This window comes from Trachemys scripta, chromosome 3 (assembly GCF_013100865.1).
Source record: "Trachemys scripta elegans isolate TJP31775 chromosome 3, CAS_Tse_1.0, whole genome shotgun sequence".
In the NCBI taxonomy this organism is placed as follows: Eukaryota; Metazoa; Chordata; order Testudines; family Emydidae; genus Trachemys; species Trachemys scripta.
This window is the reverse complement of record NC_048300.1, coordinates 13,907,397-13,927,401: the sequence shown is the minus strand read 5'-3', so window position 1 is coordinate 13,927,401 and position 20,005 is coordinate 13,907,397. Positions and strand designations below refer to the sequence as shown.

Sequence of the window (20,005 nt, the reverse complement as noted above, 5' to 3'; positions counted from 1 at the left end):
AGGGACAACTTGAGGGAAATGTTAGAGAGGGCCCTGAGAGAGGCTCCTGGTGGACCTGTACCCCGGAAGGGGTTCTGCTTTGCTTTTATCTCACAGGCAGACCGTATGTGATTCGGCCAGAGGGCTGAATCACTGAAGACACACCACAAAGAGAGAGAGACAAAGAGAGTGCAGGCAAATGCACTCAGCCAAGGGAGTGCTTGCAAGAGGTGAGTGCACTCTGTTACACAGGTCCGATGAGTTTAACGGAGTTTAAGAAAAATATTATTTATATAAAGTATTCAATTCTGAATAGATGTAAGAATTGGTTGACCTTCCTTATACAATACTGAAACCCTATTCATGGAAAATTTTAAAAGTTCTCAGAGGGACAGCTAACATAAATCTAATTAATTCTGTTTCTAAGCATTCACCTTTTTCAAATGTTACATTTATCAAACCATGCAAGTATAATTCAGTATATAGTCTTGATTTAAGGATGAATGAACATAGAATATGAAATAACCAGGATATGGTGTCATCCTTGCAAGACTAAATCTAGATTTAGACAACTAAGTAAGTGGCCATATTTTTTTAAATCTGAGCAACCGGAACATCTCATTGGCCTCGGTGGGAGCTATTGGCTAATCAGTACATATAAAAATCGGTGTTCCTACTTAGGTGCTGGAGCATAAATTTAGGAGCTTAACTTGAGATGGTACTGGGAATTCTGCTGCTCAACATATTCGTAAATGATCTGGAAAAGGGGGTGAACAGTGAGGTTGCAAAATTACTCAAAATAATTAAGTCCAAAGCTGACTGAGAAGGGTTAAAAGGGGATCTCAATAAACCAGGTGACTGGGCAACACAATGGCAAATGAAATTCAATGTTGATTAGTGCAAAGTAATTCACTTTAGAAAAAGAAATCCCAAATAGTCATACAAAATGATGGGGTCTAGATTAGCTGTTACAACTCAAGGAAGAGACCTTGGAGTCATTGTGCATAGTTCTTTGACAACATCTGTTCAATGTGCAGCAGCAGTCAAAACAGCTAACAGAATGCTAGGAACCAATAGGAAAGGGATAGATAATAAGAGAAAATATCATAATGCCACTATACAAATCCATGGTATGCCCATACCTTGAATGCTATGTACAGTTCTGGTCGCTCCACCTCAAAATAAATATTAGAATTGAAAAAGGTACAGAGAATGGCCATAACAATGATTAGAGATATGGAACTGCATCTATCTGAGGAGAGATTAAAAAGTCTGGAACTGTTCATCTTAGAAAAGACACAAGTAAGGAGGGATATGATAGAGGTCTATAAAATCATGAATGGTAAGGAGAAAGTGGATAGGGAAGTGTTATTTACTCCTTCATATGATACAAGATCTAGGTGTCAGCAGGTTTAAAACACACAAAAGGAAGTACTTCTTCACACAATGCACAGACACTCTTGGAACTCATTACCATGGGATACTGTGAAGGCCAAAAGTATAAGTGGGCTCAAAATAGAATTAGATAAGTTCATGGAGGATAGGTCCATTAGTGGCTATTAGCCAAGATGGTCAGGGATGCAACCCCACGTCTCTAAAACTCCAACTGCCAGAAGCGGGGAGTGGACAACTCAGAATTTCCCTGTTCTGGTCATTCCCTCTGAAGCACCTGCACTGGCCATTGTCAGAAGACAGTATACAGGGCTAGATGGACCACTGATCTGACCCAGTAAGTCTGTTCCTATATTCTCTATTAAAAAAAAAAAAACAAAAAAAACTTTACCTGTGTGCAGGAAAGACATCTTCAAATATAACAGCCAGGCTGGCTATTAAGTGTGTCACTTGTATTTTTTGCCTTCTTCCATTGTATCTTGTAAGAGTCCACATTCAACATTTTCTAAGATTGTATAAACATTTTCCAGTATAACTCCATTGAACCTTGATTCCCAACAATATTAACCCCTCTTTATGCTGACCCTTTTTAAATAGCTAAAACAACTGATTCTTAAGGACGATGTGTTAAGAAAGAGTGAAGGTGACTCTTCATTGTACTCTAGCTAATCATTCTAGTTGCCTTGGTGACTGTGTTGGATTGCAACTGTTTTGTGATATAGATAAAATCCCATTAGCAGCGGAACTAACCTAAGCATGTCTAAGGCCACAGGTTGAACAGAAAGACTGGTGCTATATTCACTATTAAGCCACCTATTTAACTGGTTGTCAAGTACCACGGGGTACGGCTTGAGATCAAACTATTATGGAAGCAAGAGACACAAAGCAGCTCAAGTATAACCACGTACGCTATGCCCCATAATAACTGCAATTATGTCTTTTCTGTTCTTTTCACTCTTATTTTTCTTTTGTCATGTTACGGACCCTATCCTAAAAATCACACAGCAGTCACTATCCTTTGGAGAGAAGAGGAATGGACAAGGCATTATTTCCAGCTATATCTTTGCTGTTTCTTATCCAGACAGTGGTGTAGCTATTATGCAGAGTAAAGTACTCCGCTCCCCGACCTCACAAGCTGAGCTCCCCGTTTCTTCAGCTACCCCAGTCCTTTCGGCCCAGACAGTGACAGACCAGGACTGGAATGTGTACTTTCTGAACATATGTACTGGGCGCAATCATCAACTCACAGTCTGATTCTCTTTTCGCTCTCTCCATGTGCCTGTGCTAGTGAATAACTAAATCTCAAGAAAGTGATGATTTGCTGTAATTGTTCTCAAAAGATACACATTACAACAATACTCGGCTAGCTTGATTATCACTTCAAAAGTTTTTTTTCTCTTAATTAATTGGCCTCTCAGAGTTGGTAAGACAACTCCCACCTGTTTATGCTCTCTGTATGTGTGTATATATATCTCCTCATTATATGTTCCATTCTATATGCATCCGAAGAAGTGGGCTGTAGTCCACGAAAGCTTATGCTCTAATAAATTTGCTAGTCTCTAAGGTGCCACAAGTACTCCTGTTCTTCTTTTTACATTACAACAGATCACCAGCGTGGAGTGTGTGTCCCTGAATGTGACTAAAATGAGAACTCACCATCTTCAATATTCTACAGTCATTGGTCCCAACAAAGAAATCTGATGCCAGCCAGGCCCTTTCATGAAACACAGGTACATCTTGTGTTCTTACTCTCTATTCCTTTCCACACAGGAAGTGAAATCATTCCTGCACGTATACATAAATTGAACCATATCCATTTTTTTTTCATGAATAATAGAATCCTGAATTCTGTGGAGAGGAGAATGGGGAAGTGGCATCACTGATACATATATCTTCAGAAAACAAATTACAGATGTGTAATTCTCTCTCAAAAGACTGCAGTCACAACACAATCTGACTCTTAAAAGTGAAAAAGCTCCAGAGATGACTCTAAAATTCCAAATACAAACCAAAGAGAAGACTATACAGGCATATCAACAATGGGAAACGAAGACAAGGTCAAAATACCTTCAACAAATTTTGTTAGGGTTTTTGTTTGGCTGGGATTTTGAGTGGAAGGGGTAAGATATCTCCATAAATTAATCAGTTTTTATCTGTTTTATTTATTTATTTATTTTAAAATAGAAAAGATATCTCTATTAAAAACAGTAAGGATCATATTATAATGTTTATCAATCCACCTCACCATATCCCCATTAAACTTGGCTTATATGCTCAACTGGTCCTCCACCAGCTTCAATGGAGCTCCACCAGTTCACAGCTTCTGAGAATCTGACCCAATAGTAGTGAAAGAGATTGGCAATCAACAAAACACTAAATACTTATTTAAGTCCAGAGGCTGGATGTAAGGAACAAGAATGAACACAGTAATTGGAAGTTGACAATTCCATGTGACTGCCTTGCAAATCTTCTAGCGGGAGACAGAGAGGAGGTTTACAGTTATAGCAGAATTCCCTTGTATGGAACAAGGCTCGATTTTTGAGCTATAATTCAACTAGGATATCCCAATAAGTGCTCAGTCAGACAGCTATTTTGATATTGCTAAACAACCAGTGGGGCCCCTTGATGATCGAAATACAAAAGGAGCGCTTAAAGACGATAAAGTCATTGCGGAGAAACTAAATGGATTATTTGCTTCATCTTCACGGTTGAGGATGTTAGGGAGATTCCCAAACCTGAGCCGGCTTTTGTAGGTGACAAATCTGAGGAACTGTCACAGATTGAAGTGTCACTAGAGGAAGTTTTGGAATTAATTGATAAATTTAACATTAACAAGTCACCGGGACCAGATGGCATTCACCCAAGAGTTCTGAAAGAACTCAAATGTGAAGTTGCGGAACTATCAACTAAGGTTTGTAACCTGTCCTTTAAATCGGCTTCTGTACCCAATGACTGGAAGTTAGCTAATGTAATGCCAATATTTAAAAAGGGCTCTAGAGGTGATCCCGGCAATTACAGACCGGTAAGTCTAATGTTGGTACCGGGCAAATTAGTCGAAACAATAGTTGAGAATAAAATTGTCAGACACATAGAAAAACATAAACTGTTGAGCAATAGTCAACATGGTTTCTGTAAAGGGAAATCGTGTCTTACTAATCTATTAGATTTCTTTGAAGGGGTCAACAAACATGTGGACCTAGGGGATCTAGTGGACATAGTGTACTTAGATTTCCAGAAAGCCTTTGACAAGGTCCCTCACCAAAGGCTCTTATGTAAATTAAGTTGTCAAAGGATAAAAGGGAAGGTCCTTTCATGGATTGAGAACTGGTTTAAAGACCGGGAACAAAGGGTAGGAATTAATGGTAAATTCTCAGAATAGAGAGGGGTAACTAGTGGTGTTCCCCAAGGGTCAGTCCTCGGACCAATCCTATTCAACTTATTTATAAATGATCTGGAGAAAAGGGTAAACAGTGAGGTGGCAAAGTTTGCAGATGATACTAAACTGCTCAAGATAGTTAAGACCAAAGCAGACTGTGATGAACTTCAAAAAGATCTCACAAAACTAAGTGACTGGGCAACAAAATGGCAAACGAAATTTAATGTGGATAAATGTAAAGTAATGCACATTGGAAAAAATAACCCCAACTATACATACAATATGATGGGGGCTAATTTAGCTACAACAAGTCAGGAAAAAGATCTTGGAGTCATCGTGGATAGTTCTCTGAAGATGTCCGCGCTGTGTGCAGAGGCAGTCAAAAAAGCAAACAGGATGTTAGGAATCATTAAAAAGGGGATAGAGAATAAGACTGAGAATATATTATTGCCCTTATATAAATCAATGGTACGCCCACATCTTGAATACTGCGTACAGATGTGGTCTCCTCATCTAAAAAAAGATATACTGGCACTAGAAAAGGTTCAGAAAAGGGCAACTAAAATGATTAGGGGTTTGGAACGGGTCCCATATGAGGAGAGATTAAGAGGCTAGGACTCTTCAGCTTGGAAAAGAGGAAACTAAGGGGGAATATGATAGAGGTATATAAAATCATGAGTGATGTGGAGAAAGTGGATAAGAAAAGTTATTTACTTATTCCCATAATACAAGAACTAGGGGTCACCAAATTAATAGGCAGCAGGTTTAAAACAAATACAAGGAAGTTCTTCTTCACGCAGTGCACAGTCAACTTGTGGAACTCCTTACCTGAGGAGGTTGTGAAGGCTAGGACTATAACAGTGTTTAAAAGAGAACGGTGGTTAAGTCCATTAATAGCTATTAGCTAGGATAGGTAAGGAATGGTGTCCCTAGCCTCTGTTTGTCAGAGGGTGGAGATGGACGGCAGGAGAGAGATCACTTGATCATTCCCTGTTGGTCCACTCCCTCTGGGGCACCTGGCATTGGCCACTGTCGGTAGACAGGATACTGGGCTAGATGGACCTTTGGTCTGACCCGGTACGGCCGTTCTTATGTTCTTATATGTTTAACTTGGAAAACAAACAGAAGACAAAAGAAATGACTGGTGGCCTTTTAACCAGAAAGAAAAAAAACAAAAAAAGAAAAAGAACAATTTTGGTGAATGGCCTACCCAGACTAGACATGCAATCACAGGAAGAATGTTTGCAAGATGATTTACTGATTAAGGTGCAACTTCAACACCACCTTGAAAAATAGTTTATGATGCGCACACATCATCACCTCATCTTTTTGATAATATTATTATGCTAGAGTCAATAAGCTGTTGAGTTGTGTCAGGTAGTCACACAAACTAGCCACAATCATCCAACTGCATTCCAGAAGGAATTACTAGATGTACCACAGGAAGAAACTGCCTCAATTTCAGGGCAAGGACTGGATCATGACAGTTTTAGAACTGTGCTTGGGTCACAAAGGGAGGCACTGATCCAGAGCAGGGGTCCACTGTGCTGAGTGTCATTAAAGAACTTGTTACACAAGGTATGAAAATATTCCAGATAAAGCATTCTTCCAATTTCAGTCCTGCTCTTGAGACACTGATTAGTTAAAGTTCTGCTCTAGCTACAGAAAACTAAGGCTGCAGTCTTACAATCTGAAGATATACTATGGTCATCATAGGTGATTACTGCATCTCTTATTTAAATACAACTTATTCAAAATCAGCATATCATTTTCTTATTGGGCTTTTTCTTACAGTAAAAACAACAATGCTCAAATTGAATCTGTATGAGGCAGTTTCCTTCCTACATCAAGCTTTCTGCTGGCATTGCACACTTGCCCTTATTGATGCTCTGTGCTGAAGGCTTATGTTGTGCAGCTCCCCCTCCTCTGTTAAAATCAGGTTCAACTTCAGGGCTACTTCTCCCCACCTCATCAGAAGTTCTGCTAATTAGGGGAGAAGACAAGGTGGGTGCGGTAGTATTTTTATTGAACTAACTTCTGTTGCTGAGAGAGACAAGCTTTCGAGCTTACACAGAGCTCTTCTTCAGGTCTGGGAAACTTAGTCAAAATGTCACAACTAAATGCAAGGTGGAACTGATGGTTTAGCCTCAGTAGTTAACACGTATTTCAAGAGACCATTCACAGTGAAGAAGCCCATTAGCTGTGACACTCAGAATAAGTTTCCCAGACCTGAAGAAGAGCTCTGTGTAAGCTCAAAAGCTTGTCTCCCTCACAAACAGAAGTTGGTCCAATAAGAAATATTACCTTATACACCTTGTTTCTCTAATATCCTGGGTCCAACATGGCTACAACACTACTGCATACATAGAGAGAGAAGGAATAGACACAGTCAATATTCTCTTTATTTTCACACACCCAACTAGCAGGGGAGCAAGGATGCAAATCCCTGCCTTCAGTGGGGAAGAGGTGGCTTGTTAGGTCCCCCATGTGGCATTACACCCCACATTCTTCATAAAGATATGGTTATGATATGATTATGGCATAACTAAAATGTATTTTATGCAAGATGGGTCATGTGAGATATCATTGGAAAGGTGATGACTTACTGAATATGATTATGTGCCATTTTTATATCTGAAGTTAGGAATATTGTCGATGCATCTATTACAAATGTGTTTACACCTGGGGAACGCCCACTAGACAGAATGCAATCAGTCTGCATGGCCGGTTGGGAAGGGCCATTAGGGAAAACAATAGGATTTTGAAGATGCTAATCTCCCACCTTCCTGGGAAGCCTTTGAGTTATGGCTGCAGGGACATGTGACCAAGTCATCTGGTACTGGACTCCATGATACAACTAGTGTTTTTCCACTGACCGGGGGTGGGAATCACACTGGGAGACAAAGGATTCCTGCCATATGCAAAACTATTTAAGGCGGGGGAGTGACATCATTGTGGTTTGGCCTTCATTAATTCCCCGCCCAAGAAAGAAGACAGCTGGAAACATCTGAGAACAACAAGACTGGAGTAGGGGAGAAGGGCTGAGCCCAAGCTAGAGGGTGTCGGGCCTTTGAAAGGAATATCTTGAGTCTTAAGCTGCAAGCAAGTGCGGCTTGCCTTCAAGAATCTCTGCAATCTGCCTAAAAAAACATTTAGGGTGAGAGTTTGCCCGTTTATTTACTATATTAAGCTTAGATTGGGTGTTTGTTTAATTTCCTAGGTAATCTGCTTTGATCTGTTTGCTATCCCTTATAATCACTTAAAATCTGTCTTTTGTAATTAATAAACTTGCTTTTGTTTTGTTTAAAACCAGTGTTGTTTCATAACTTGGGGCAAAAAGCTGTGTATATCCCTCTCCACATTGAGGGAGGGGGCAAATTTCATGAGCTTGCGCTGTACAGTTCTCTGTGTAGTGCAAGACAGTACAATTTTGGGTTTACCCTCTGGGGGGGGTGTTCACTCGAGTGCTGGGGTGTTCACTCGAGTGCTGGGCAATTCCTTAGCTGAGCCTTCCCATGCAGAGCTGATCTCAGCATGTGTGTGTATAGAAGCAGCTGGGTGTGTCCCTAGCTGTATGTGTGCTGGTAAAATGCAGTCTGAAGCCTGAGGGAGCGCTTGGCTGGCTTGCCTCAGCAATACAGTGTAAAGGGAGCCCAGGCTGCTCGGTCAGGAAGGCTCAGTGGTACCCCAGTTCCAAGTGGCACCCTGAGGAAAATCCATTACACCCCACTTAGGAACACCACAAGGAAGAGAATGGAGGGGAGGAAAAGAGGGAATGATGAACATGGGGGCAGAGGGAAAGTGAGAGTGGGGATAGGGGAAAGAAAAGGAAGGTAGAAAATATAAGTAGTAAGCAAAAAAGTGAATGGTTTGTAGATGAAAGGAAAGGAGGGAAGCAGCAATAAAGGGGGACAAAGAAAGGGAATGTAATTCATTTAGTCAAGTTTCTGTGTGTTGCCGTCCTTCCCTGGCAGAAAATAGTAGAGGAAAACATGTCACTGAAGGTAGAGGAATGGAGAATACTCTGGCTGACTGCAGGCTTTGGAAAGGAAGTTTGGGGGCAGAACACCAGCTCTGTTTCTGCCCAGTTTGATCACTGATGCACAGCAGTAAGTAAATAGATGCTTCGGTGGAACTGCTGTGATGTCCCGGGAGCTCATTCATTTTCTAACCTTTTACCAGCTTCTGGCCTCAGAAGGCTGGAGTTCACTGTAAGCCAGACTGGATTTCAAAGCAAAGGTCCCAGAAATGGCAAACTCTCATTAATTCACTATGACACTCCATTGCTGGAAGAATTGTTTCAAATGCACTCTCTAAAATAATTTAGAGTCACAAAATAATTATATCAGCAGCAGCAGCTACACACTTCATATTTACAAATGTTAAAATCGAGCTATATAATATAATGATAGAATTAATGAAGAAAAAGGAGGAGACAGGCATTTTACTAAGAAATGCTAATCAACCGGTTTTTGAAATGTCCCTCATTTGCATTACAAACATTTTTTATGAAAATTCAACATTATGTTTCTCTGTGCTGCATTGTACTGCTCTGCTGAACATCAAAAAATATTCACTTTCTTAGAGCCTGGGGGAAAACAGCATCAAAAATCATGATCAAAGATAACTTCAATTACTTGTTAATTTCACCTTAATTCCACTCTTGGGATAGTAATCTGCCTCATAAATTTTCTTCCCTGTAACAAATTCTGATATATGCTTATGGGTCCCTAAATATATTCCCACCAGAAATACATGAATAAATATGCATCAGTTTCATTTACATAGCCTTCACCACACGTATGGTAGAATTGTTCATAAACTCATTACTGTTTACTGTGTGAAAAAAAACTCATTAAACTCCCCTTTGAATATGGGAATTAAACTTTTATTTTTTTTTAAATTTATTTGCCGCATTCTCATTGGTATCCATTACAGCAACTACTAAACTAGTGAAGGATGCACAAACCCATTTTTGTTCTCAAATCAAATTAAACTCAATATAATTTTTCCCAACACCCTCTCAAAATAATCCACCAGTATAGTACATCTCTGACTGCACATTAAGCTTGCTCTCTCTTCTGACAATTAAGTAAAACATTTATTTTCCCGTTGAATGAGGTCTAAGTTGATCTGAGCAATAACTATTCATTTTCTTAGCTAGTGTTGCTGCCAAACATTTACCATAATTTATTGTTGCAACCTACTTTAATTTCCCAAAGTACCAGAAGACCCTGAAAGAGAAACTGAAAAGCTTTTTTGAAAAAAAAAAATCTATTTAAGACCCCAGATTACTGACAGACTGTATGTGTAGATATAAAATGAACAAATTATATTTTTAAAACAAACACATGCTGTGTACAAACAATTTCTTCAATATTTAGCTATCAAGACCTGAATTTAGGATTCTCCAATGACCTCTGCAAGAGATGAGGACACCATAATTAATGAAAACAAAATGTTTTCCTACTTCCTTTACACTGTTTTATCAACTCTGGCAGAAAGAACCGGAGAGTGCCAGGGGTAGTTAGCAGAAGGGTTCCCAAACTTTTTTTTAACCTATCATCATACTCCTTTTCTTGTCTTAGTATCCACAATTTGTGTAAAAAATTATTTATAATAATACATTTCAAAACATTCTGCCACCCCTTTCAATAGATTCACTGAGAAGAACAGAGATGCAGCCGTGCTGGTGGAAAGGAGGCTTTCAGTTTGCTCCCTCTTTCTGATCTGCAATTGACCATGAGCATAGACAGAAAAACCAGATCTTCAACTCAGCATGGATTCTATCTGTAATCAAGGAAGTAAAAAAAGAACCGGAATTGCAGAGGTACTTTTTTTAAGTTGTTCAGTGCCTAGAATCATGTCGTTATTTCTCATACCCTGATTGTTCTTTAAGTACTTAAAACAAAGGGATAGGCTAAGTCAGGCGTGGCATCAACTGGATCACCTGCAGAACATCTCTGCCAAGGAGCACTATTTCTTTTTCCTATTAAAAAACTTATGACCGTTTTCTTTACCCTGAAGAGGGCATTCAAACTAAGGGAATGCAGCCAGACACCTGAGGAGTTACATGTTTAATGTTACTTTGTTTCTAGGCATCTTAACAATAAATCAACTTTTTCCAAACCAAATGGCCTGGGACATTATAGGCATGAACAATAATGATGAGACAAATATAGATAGGTAGGGAAAGGCTAACACTAGAGCTGGACAGAAACTGGATTTTTTGTTTTGTGGGAAATTCTGAGAGTTCAATTTTTTTTTTCATTCTCGAATGGTAAAACATTTTGTAATTTCCTGCAAAATGAAACTTTAAAAAAAATCAGGTTGACTGAAAAAATTCATTTTGATAGAAATCAAAATATTTTGTTCTGATTTTGACATTATAATTCCTTGTTTAATTTTCTATAAAAGAAATCTGAAACAAAAAGTCATTTTGAAAGGAAAAATTGAAATGTTCTGTTTGGAAAATGTCAAAATGGAACATTTCAACCTTATCAAAACACTGTTTTTTCTCTTTTCCTCTCCAAAACAAAATTATCAAAACTGACACCTTTCTTCAAAATGTTTTGACAAATCATCGTTTTCGGAAGGGAAAACTTTCAGTTGGACAATTCCCTACCAGCTGTAGCTAGCTCTACAGGACAGAAATCATGGCTTCTAATCAGGCCAGAAAACAAACAAAGTTGGAAGAAATATATGCAAGCATAACTTATTGGAAAGTAATGCAACCTCATTAGATGGCAAAAGTATCATTTAAACTCTAGAACTAAACACGTGAAACATCGTAGAGATAGTGTAAAAGCACAGCTGCTTAAAACACGCACACATCCTTTTGTGTATGGAAAGTGAAGTAGCTTCATGTTATGAAAGAAAAGAGGGGAGAGCTGAACTTCAGAAATATAGGTTATACCACAACATTAAGGTCCTGGAGACAGCCATGGAAACTGGGGGTAAAAGTGTGCCAGAGTCTTCTGAAAATGAATGTTATCAGGTTATGGCTAAGAACACAGAAAAAGACCTCTTTATAGCCATTTTGGATCACAGAAAGGAGAAACGGCCTCAGTATGGAAAGTGGATGAATTGCAATCGTAAAATGTATGGATTTTTGGAACAAAGACTATTAGGTGTTACTGCAGATACTGGTATTTGAAGACTAACAATTCTTATTTTCCCGGATGTTGGCCTCATAACAAAAGCAACATTTAATTCTTTTCTTCCAGCTACACAGACTTTCTTGGCATTGGGAGAAGGAGGAGAAAGATTACTTTAAGTATCCTGCCAAAAAAAGTGAACATATAAGAAAAAACAAACAAACCTAGATACATTGTGGGATCCAGAATCTGACAAGGAATAGTTGGACAGAATAAAAACGCAATCAAGACTGACATGGGATCAGACAGAGACCAGTTTAATAATATTATCATCAGACCCCTCATACCCATTCACATTGTGCTTCAGGTTTTGCTGCCCCTCTTACTGTATTAATGTATGGGTTGGTTTGTTATTCTTTTCACTGGCAAGTACCTTAACATTATGCAGTTAACAAATATAACTCTATTAGATTTAATCAGTTTGGGCAGGATGCATGGTCAAATACCACTTTTAGAGAACTGTGGATGTTTCCATATGAAAACAAGAACAGAGCCTAATGGATTTTTATCTGGTTTCCTAATGATCCAAAATGTATACCAGTAAAACAGTATTATATGGACCCTTCACAGTACTAGTGGCCTAATTTCTTCCCAGTCACATGCATGGGAGTTAACCCAAGGAATACAACATTTATTTTGCAGCTGTGGATGGCGATTAAATTGTAATAGCGGAAAGGAACATTTGCTTTCTTTCTCCCATTCAACTCTGCACCTGTCTGTGATGTGTTGCCACCAATTTTACTACAGTCTTTATTTATTATTTAGAAATTCACAAAAGAGAAACAAGGTGCAGTATGGTATTGCCAGCAAAATTAAATGGAAGAATTTAACAGGACAATAAAATGGTGCTATGTGAACCTGGAGTTGTGTTCTTTGCTGTCCTGAGTTAGCCACTTTCCACAAAGATACCAGGTCACTGAGACCTGCGTACTAGTTCTCAGCTGTTGGCATCATGGGGAATTGGCATTTTTAGAGAGTAAGTAGGTTAGCTCTTTTATAAAGACAGCTTTTGCAGCAAGCTAATCTGCTGAATTGGTTAACCTAACAGAGTCAAAATGAATAGCCTTCTGCAGCCACTGCCCAAATGGAACATCAGTTGAAATTTTTCTCAGCCTGAGGATCAGACCAGATTATGTCTGGCCCCAGTGGGGGCAAGAAATCAGACATGCAGCACTCCACCAAGAGTACACATAATAGAACCTCTGTGCTCCCCGATAGCACTGCCCTAGAAATACAAATTACCCTGCAGGAGGCAGAGGAAGTATGATAGGGTATGGTTTGAAGATGGGTTATGACACTGTCCCTTTCTACACTATCCCACAGAATGGACCAGCCACACAGGGGGAAAGAGGCTGCATTGTCTAATGGAGGGATGGCCAACTTGGCAAGGAGGAAAGGCACATCCGTTCCCTGGGCAACCACCTTGGGGTGATCCAGCTCCACAATAACTCCAATGCATGGCATGGTATTAATTACATCATATGTCCCTTAACACTGTTCCATGGGGACTTTGGTATTTGCCATCCTGGATGTTTTGCGTCTATGTTTTTTTAAATCGTCATCTGAATGGTTGAGATTTCAAACATCTTCGGGGCACATGAAATATTATTTACTCATTAGAAATTTAGTTTGTGGACCACAGACTTGGTCTATTGAATCCATGTCATTGACATGAAAGCTCAGTACCCAGTGTAATGAGTTCCTTCTCAATTTTTTCTTGTTAACAATAAATCAACCATCAGGTCTATGTTAACTTGGAGTGAACTTTTCCACATTGTATAGCCCCAACACAAACCATTACAAGCTCGTAAATCAGCATCTAAGTAACTGAATAGCCCATGTACTCTCTGTTCACCAGTTTCCATTCTCAGCCTCAGCTACTTCCTCTCCACTAGTCACAGAAGAGTTCCCCACTGTCTTCCTTGATTGCTGCTGTCCATTGATCATAGTCCCACTATGGATCTCAATACTTTGGTTCCAAAAAGAGCCCAGCCCCAACTCCCTCAGCCTCATACTGAATTGAATTTTTCTGTTTTTCCTCTCTCTTTATGTTTATTAAAGTTCATTTGCGTGACTGGGTAGTGGAAATTCGGGTTTCGGGGAGGGTAGAAGAAAGCGTTTAGAGATTGGTGCTTTGTGTTCTTTTCTACCAAGATTATCATATGCTGAAGTGACATTCCTGGATTCTACTGCTGGCCTCACCGTCTGGTGTGAGTGCCTGACTTAATCTCCTCATCTGAGAGTAGTGGATGCAAAACGATGAATGCTGGAAGATGAACTAAGCATAAACTACCGTGGCTACAGAACTCCATAGTAATGAAAAAAATATTGGTAAGACAGGACCCCTCTAAAAAACAAAAAGGTGAAGGATTGAGAAGACGGAAGGGATAAACAATGAACTATGGTGGTGAGTTCATGGAAAAAAAGAAACATTGGCTGGAGAGCCCCAATTTTACATTTTGACATAGCCCCCTTATTACTCAAAAGTGACATGGCATGCTCTTCAGCCATGTCATCAGGAACACCCCAGCACACTGTGTTCTCAAACTCTCCATCGACACACAAAGGGGTGAACAACCTGATCCTTCCAGGAGCTGCCCTCAGACTTGTCCCAGAGATATGTGGATTTGCAAGACTGAGCCAGATCTGAGAACTTCACTACATAATACCTGATGTGACACCATCTACTGGGATCAATTGGGCTGGCAAAATGGCCCCCTTAATTCCTGACTGTGGCCTTGACTTTAGCCCACTTTTAAAAACATAAGTATAATACATCATTGCTTAGAGCCTGATCCAAAGCCACTTACATCAATGAAAAAACAAACCTTTCATCATCTGTAACCATAGGATCCATATACACAATTCACGGCAATGAGCCTTCCAGCCCAATCAACAGACTTGAGTTAGCAGGGCTCACACTAGCGTTAGTGCTCTAAAAATAAGTATGTAGACAGTGCTTTGAAGTTGCAGCTTGGGATCGAGCTCAGGTTGTGAAGCCCACCCATCTCTGTAGGCTTCGGAGATCAAGCTCCAGCCCAAGCCACAATGTCAAAATGCTGTCTACAGAACTATTTTTAGAACATTAGTGCAAGCCCTGCTAGCCCGAGTCTGTCGATCTTGAAGGCTACGTAGACATCTCTGTGCGTCATCAGCAGGGTTGGGATCTTTAGACCCACAGCACAGTCCTCTAGTTGATGGAGTAACTGGTAGAAGTAGAAGGTTGTTATTGTCTATGTGGACCCACCACTAGAGGAGGATGGAAATGCACCCTTTGCCAGAGCATTTCACCACTATCAGAATGGCCATAAAAGAATATGGAGCCTCAGAAACAATGGCTTCAGTTCCAGGTTATGGAAGGGAGTGTGCTCTAGTGGTTACAAACCCTTCTGCCTCTATACCCCCTTCTGCTCCTCTCTCTCTTTCAATCTCCTGCCCTTTTCCCTCTGCCTGCTCTCAATCCCTGAGCCCAGCTCCACCTTGGTCTACAGCAGCTAAAAGGAGCAATTACAGGGGAAGTCCTGCTCAGGCCTTGCAGTCCCAGGATGGAGCACCCTCAGCCACTCTGTACATGCACAGTCTGACCACCATGTAGGAGCTGCACGTGACTGGAGCATGCCCAGTTCAGATGAAATCTTTGGCGAATTAGCTGCTAAATTTTAGCCACTTTACTGAGCATGTGCAAATCTCAGTTTCTTCAGAGGTTTATAACTTGTCGTACTTTCAGCAAATTTTTTTACAGGAATGGCAAAAGGCAACTGACTGACATGAGGGCAACCCCACTGCCAATTTCAAGTCCTTGCTCCAGAGCATGAAGGTGATAGAACGTCTCAACAAAACTGCTTAAGAGAGTAACATGGGAAAAACAATACATTTTCCCTCAACTGAGTTCTGGGAAACAGGTGAAGCATTTTAGCTAACCCTTTTTAAAAAAAAATCGTAAGGAGACACGTAGCATGAAAAAATTCAGCCCAACTTGTTCAACTTTGGCAAAGCAACTGCAAACAGTCTTACAATGGGAAATGTTGGGCAACCTTAACTATAGGCATTATTATCTGTGCAACCTAGAACAAATTGAAATTAATCTTATCAAGTAAAAGAACAACGTATATATTGGAAGTCATTCTCTGCTTATTTTAATGTCTTCATTTACTTGTTAATTCATAACCCTCAGTATATTAATTCACTGTAGGCTTTCCATTCATACTGAAGTTCTGCTGTAATAATTATTTTTTTAAAACCAACAACTCCAACTGGGTCAATAGAAAGACTCCCACTAACTCCAGTGGAGTTCCTTCAGGTCCCAGAAGAGTATAATCAACCAGTCCCACATCATATTTTAACTATCTGAAAAACAAATAATAAAAAACTTACAGGATTTTTCTTAAATGCTTCAATACTATTTTAACTGCACAGAAATATTTGCTCTGGGGCAGAGATTTTGTATGCCAAAATTCAGACAGAATCATTATTTCTGTCTCAGTTATAAAACACTGAAAAATGAAGGAGCATACATTAAGTGTTGTCATAGCCTTATAGCAACTACAGCAGTAAAGAGCAGTACAGTACAGTTGTAATAAAGACAAGTCTCAATTTAAAATAGCATTTCTGAAAATTTAGACTTTCACCAAGATACCTGGGGCTAATAATTACAGCGCCACAGAGATTACAGAAAATGCACTGACAAAAAAAGTCAAGAAAGAGGCTTTTTAGAAGAATCCGTCTATGGAACAAATGGCTGCAGTTTTCATTCTACAAACCCACAACTGAAAGAGAGAAGATCTTAAACCAATCCTTAGAATAAATGCTCCCAGTCCCATAGAACACCCCTTTATTACTTGAGAATTGCAATTTATTTTGTGGGCGCTTTACTGCCTTGTAAATGACAAGCAATAAGATAAAACTCAAGTTTACTTAAAACTGTGTCATTTTAACTTTCATTTACAACACCGTACTGCAGTAACCACCACAATGAAGGATGCTGAAGCTGAAATATCAAGACTTTCCTATCTCCTATGTCTAGGAAAGTCTCATTACAGTGTCATTCAATGATATTACACATGGCAAGGGCTGCCTCACTTTATTCTTTTTTTCTTTCTGAAAATAACTCTTCAAATGGCAATCTCAAGGTGGTATCCAAAACCTACTGCAGAGCTGCATGGAGCTAGGAAAAATATCTAGCAGGTTTATCATTCTTTTGTCTCTTGTGTGACAGGGATGATAGCTCATTTTTTGCTTCGGCATTAGCAGAACATTCACATCACATCAAATTCTGAAGTCATTAGTTAGTATATTCACCTGATCTACATTCATAAAACAATAACTTAATCACAAGCTTTTAAAATGCCAGTTCAAAAATAAGAAGAAGGTGCTATTGAACTGCATTATCATTATTCTAATCTACACTCTATGGTAGTGTTACAAAAGAGGGAGTATCTGTGGGCTCAATATTGCTCCCTCTAAGGCAGTGGCAAAATATCTATGGACTTCAGCAGTAGCAGAATTTTGCCATATGCACAATAAGTTCAAACAAGTATTTCTCGCTACTACAAGCATAACAGAACTACTGATACAGCAGCAATTAAGTGTTCCCACCAAAACTTACTGATATCCCTCTCCCTATTATCATGCATGTGTCCTATTGATTCATCTCCCAGTTGCTGCATAGTCACCCTGGCCCACCATAGCAGAGTTACAGAGGGGCAGGAATGCTAGCCAGAGCTGGATCATTGAGCACAAGAGTTATGTGCAGCTCTGGTACCAAGTATAAAAGTGGCTCGAATGGTTCTGCACCGTGTGGGTTCTCAAACTACTGCATGAGACTCAAACTACCCCCCAGGAAGCTGAAGGATGTGCCCGTCTGAGACCCACAGACTGAAGGACACAGGAGGACACAGAGAACAGGGGTTAGGAGAGGTCCTGGAATCCAAAAAGAGGATAGGGAGAGTGGCAACAGATGGATGGAGCCTGTGTAAGAAGAAGAGCAGAGATGAGATTTTTTTTTTTTTTATCTCCCTGGAACCTTCCCCTTAAGCCTGGAACAATAATAAGATGTGGAGCTGAAGTGAACAGGTTTCTTGTGGGTATGGGAATACAAAGGGCTGTAGCCAGTCAGAGCAGAGGGCTCTATGGTTGCCAAGCAGAAGGCAGAGAGAGAGAGAAGATTTCAGTAATAACAGCTTGAGGATACTCTGTTAATACTGCCCTGGGCTAAATAAATTCTTTGGCCTGCAGTTTCTCAGTTTATTTATAAGTTATTGACCGTATCCTGAGCTAAACAGGGAGTGCATCCTTAAATTACTGTTTAAATGCTGCACAGATTAACAAATTCTCTCATTTCAGGGTGCATGTCAACAATATGATACTGGCCCCTGAAATGAATGTGGACAGCAAGCAGGTGAAATTTCAATCTGATCACTATAAAGAATGAAGATAAGGGTAGGGTGAAAAACTCTTTGCAAGTCAGTTTGTTATTGGGTGCAGGGGTAATAAGATGGTGTTATCCCTGTTGTGTAAATCAAGGGCAGCAGAACTGTACTTGGCGTGCCCTGATTGAAGGCAGTCACCCTCAACTGAACTGCACTTGCTAAGCAGGGGGCAAAGGTGGCAAAGGCTAGTGGAGATGAGAGGGTGTGGAGAGATACTTGTGCCTGATGGTGTGATCTCTGCTCCAAGAGTCCAAGACACCATTTGACCCTTCCCCTCTCCACTGTTTAATAACAGAGCTGATTAGATCAATTGGGAATCTTTTGTTACCGATCCCAAGAGTGGAAATCACTGATAACCAGGTCTAAGTGCTAAACCTTAGACCAGCGGTGGGGCAGTGTCTCCTGTGAAAGAGACTGGCTAGCCTGCTCTAGTAGTGAGGTGCTCCCACTAACTGCTGAATTCACTGACCACTGTGTTAAGTGGTGGGACATCAAAACATCGCAGAGGCTGCAGTAGAACGATGCAGCAGATGATGGTGCAGTGGCAGAGTGATTGATGACTCAGCAGCCAGTGATGGAGAGGATAACAGCGCAGTGGCCAGCAGTGGTGTGAACAACAATGCAGCATGCGACGGAGCAGTAGCAGAGTGGATGACAGCACGGCAGTCAGCGGCGGAGTGGACAATGGTGCTTTAAAAGGCAGCAACACTGAACGGTGCAGCAGCAGCCAGTGAGGCATTACTCGACGTTCCACTCCCCACCCTGGGGTGGGAGGTGAACTCACGAGAAGGCACTTCTGAAGTCTGGGTCTTTGCTGATCAAAGACAACAACTGTGATTGGAGGGAGAGGGGAGACCATGTTAAAGGAACTTTTGATCGTTGGACATTCACACTGCAAGGTGAGAACCTGAGGCAAAAGACACTGCCCAACGTACTCTGCAGTGGGTGTTTTGCTCATGGCCATATGCCTCTGAATCATTCTTGTGGCGTTTTGCCAAATTAATGCTGGGTTACTTTCCCCTTTTTATTAAAAGTTTCTTTTCTACACCGTGATTCAGTGCTTGCGAGAGGGGAAATATTGCCTCTTACAAGCGCCCAGGGATGGTATGTAATTTTCTCAGATTTTTGGGTGGGGCTCCAGCTAGTTCTGTGTTCTATTGTTAAAAGGAACCCCTAGATATTGAACCCGGCCCTTGTCGCTGCCAACTCCACCTGGCAAAAGGGATACATACTGTTTAAAGAATAATGGTATTTAGGCCTAATTTTCAACTAACCAAAATAAAAACAATGCCCTATTCGTTAACAATTTTTTTTTTTTAAAGACATATTAACAAGAAATGTAGTGCTGGAATTTCTGGTTTAATAATTTCCACAAAATTGTTCATTCAGCCATGTTTTACCTACACAAAATACAAACAGGGTCGTGCTTCGTTGTTTCAAAACTCTGTGTGGAACTTTTGAGAGATTCAACAAACCCTATGGAACCGCCATCAAAAAGAGTGTGGCAAAGAGTTATGTTCCAGATGGATGGCCAAGAGGGGAAGCAGAAGACTGCCTGGATACTAATATATGACAGCAAGTCTATGTGTATTGCCCTAAGTTAAAAAGAAAACCAACTGGGATGTAGAATGGACAGTGAAAGATCAAGCCAGTCCGGGAGGAAGAAGTAAAAT

At 40.3% G+C, this 20,005-nt stretch overlaps 1 protein-coding gene across 4 annotated transcripts in view; it reads right to left on the bottom strand.

Annotated features, from left to right (window-relative positions):
- The window catches only part of MACROD2 (mono-ADP ribosylhydrolase 2), a 1,283,788-nt gene that overhangs the window by 701,749 nt on the left and 562,034 nt on the right, over positions 1-20,005 (bottom strand). The window lies entirely within an intron of this gene.